The following is a 3,193-nucleotide window of genomic DNA, read 5'->3' as shown; positions in this document are numbered from 1 at the left end:
AAGATACGCTTACCCTCACATAAAAATTAAAAGAAATAGTAGGGGTTTGACATGTGCAATCGTTTCAATCTTCATTTCTTGCAGAAAACATCCAAACATACGCATCTACGCTAAAGCAAACTGGTCTTACGCAATCAGAAAGAGAAAAACCCTAAATATACGCTTACCCTCATATAAAAACTAAAAGAAACTGTACGGGTTTGACACAGGCAATCGTGTTAATCTTAATTTCCTTCAGAAAACATCCAAACGTACGCATCTACGCTAAAGCAAACTGGCTTTACGCAAAAAAAAAAGAGAACCTCTATAGATGTAACGCCTACCCTATTGCAGAGATAAAGGGGACAAGGCTTCCCGTATTTCTCCCGAGCGAAATGTACGTAAGGCCTGGACTCCAGACCTCCTGCCCAGCAGGGGAGCTAGACTGATCTACGGTACTAAAGGCCTACGCCAGAATAGCGCTTTTCCAGGCGTTCCAGTCTCTCTCTTCCAGCAATGCGTGCCCTCCGCAGGGACCTTCCGCTGGTGGCTCCATAACTCACTTCTGCTGGGGGGATGGAGAGGGGGAAGAAGGGGAATGGACTTTCTACTATAGAGGAAAACTTAGTACCGGTTATTCACAAAGACTTTCCTTGTGGTCGTTTCTCTCTTTATGCGTACAAATTTCTGTATACATTGACACATATGTATATACAAATAAATATACATACAAATATACACGTATGTATATCATGTGTATATATATATATATATATATACACTGTATATATATATATATATATATATACTGTATATATATGTATATATAAACACTGTGTATATACACATATTTATATATATATATATATATATGTGTGTGTGTGTATATATATATAAAAATAGTGTATATACACAGTATTTATATATACATATATATAGTATGTATATATATACACATATATCTGTGCAAGGACAACTTGCTCTCTCTCTCTCTCTCTCTCTCTCTCTCTCTCTCTCCCCTCACCACAACTTTCAAGGGCTCCCTCTTCACCCATTGTCCCATTATCGCGTCACGCAAGTAAACCTACGACAAAAGTGATGAAATTTTCTATTTATTATTATTATTATTATTATTATTATTATTATATTATTATCATTATCATATACAATTTTTATTATTATTATTATTATCTTTACTATCATATACAATTTTATCATTATTATTATCACTTACAATTTTTATCATTATTATTATTATTATTACTATTATTATTATTATTAAGCTACAGGATTCTAGAAACTGAAGGGCTCTAAAGGGGGAAAACAGCCCAGTGAGGAAACGAAACAATAATAATAATGATAATAATAATATAATATCAACAACAACAATAATAATAATAATAACAACAAAAACAATATCAACAACAACAATAATAAAAATAATAATAAAAGACCAAAAAGTGAGACCCTACCTATATAATCTTTATAACAATCATATAAATATAAAAAAAAGCGAGCCACACCATCATTATTACCACGCCAGTAGGCCTATTGCCAACAGCGATGCAAAATAGTGAGGCCTAATCATCAGTTTGACCTTCTCGTGACCGTGGGCCTCCGGTATTGACTATGCAGAGAGAGAGAGAGAGAGAGAGAGAGAGAGAGAGAGAGGAGAGTTGCAAAATGACTCACGTGGTTTAATCTATCTTTGGGAATGAATATTCAGTAGGCCTACAAGTATTTAGTTAGGCCTACACTTTCCATGCTTCAATAACATTTTTTATTTTTTTATTAAGGTTTATCAGCAACCTTTTTGAAATATTCTATAAAATATTGAATTAAAATTTTGTATATTAAAAAAATTCTCTCTCTCTCTCTCTCTCTCTCTCTCTCTCTCTCCTTCGAAGCAACCATACTTAAACTTAGAGAATAATTCTCTCTCTCTCTCTCTCTCTCTCTCTCTCTCTCTCAGCAAACATATATATAATTAGAGATAAATACCTGGTTCTCTCTCTCTCTCTCTCTCTCTCTCTCTCTCTCTCTCAGAGCCAGTAAACATATTTGGGCATATCACCTAATTAAGAATCCGCAAAGAATTCGAGAAATAAAAAAACATAATGTTTGCATTTAGAATTATCTTTCTTCATCCCTCTATTTACCCAATTTTCTCTTACCCAGTTACTTAATTTCCTCATGTTTTACACAAATCCTTCTATTTTTTAAATATTTCTTATCGTTGCTAAATATCAACAAAATTTTTAAAGCATAAACCGGAAAAATATATTCTTAAATATGTGGAAATATATTCTTAAATATGTGGAAATATTTTCTTAAATATGTGGAAATATATTCTTCAATAAATGCAAATTCTGAAATCACCTGAAATTTTATTCATATATTAAAATGAATAGATTCAGTAAACATATTGTAAGCAAGTAATAAAACTGCTGTTTATGGTCTCTCTATGCCAGTCTATACCCCCAAATTTTCTTAGTTCGTCAATCCATCGTCTTCTCTTCCTTCCCCTGCTTCTTTTACAGTCTCTAGAGACCCATTCTATTATTCTTAATGTCCATCTATTATCTGTCATTCTCAGTATATGTCCTGCCCATGTACATTTCATTTTTCTTACATGTTGCTAGAATATTTTTCATATATATATATATATATATATATATATGTATATATATATATGCGTATAATATTTAATGTAATAGTAAAATTATGCGTATATTATAAAATATGATAGTAAAATCAAGTGTATGTATATATGCGTATACTATATAATATAATAGTAAAATTATGCGTATATAAATGCGTATAATATATATGATAGTAAAATGATGCGTATATATATATATATATATATATGCGTATGCTGTATAATGTAATACTAAAGTTTAGCGTATATATTTATAGGGTATACTATATAATATAATAGTAAAACCAAGCGTATATAAATGCGTATTCACAAATGTATTACGGTGTTTTATGGAGTGTGATAAAAAGTCATTCCAGAAACCAGATCATTAGTTGGCTCTCGCAATCCCTCTCCCTTCCCCCTCACCCTCCCCCTCCCTCCCTCCCTCTTTCTCTTCTTCCCCCTTTCGCTGCCGTCCGTGGGGAGACGACGATAAAAGGATCCCGAGGAGGATAAATAGATAGATTTATGTGACAGGGATTCTATTGTAGGCCATTAGGGGCAATTATAGTC

The 3,193-nt window shown here is 32.5% G+C and overlaps 1 protein-coding gene across 1 annotated transcript in view; it reads right to left on the bottom strand.

Moving 5' to 3' along the window:
* Positions 1 to 3,193, bottom strand: part of LOC137647168 (lachesin-like) — a 199,561-nt gene that overhangs the window by 76,869 nt on the left and 119,499 nt on the right. The gene's annotated exons all lie outside the window — the stretch shown is intronic.

This window comes from Palaemon carinicauda, chromosome 9, assembly GCF_036898095.1.
Source record: "Palaemon carinicauda isolate YSFRI2023 chromosome 9, ASM3689809v2, whole genome shotgun sequence".
In the NCBI taxonomy this organism is placed as follows: domain Eukaryota; kingdom Metazoa; phylum Arthropoda; class Malacostraca; order Decapoda; family Palaemonidae; genus Palaemon; species Palaemon carinicauda.
This window is presented reverse-complemented; position numbering and strand designations above follow the sequence as displayed.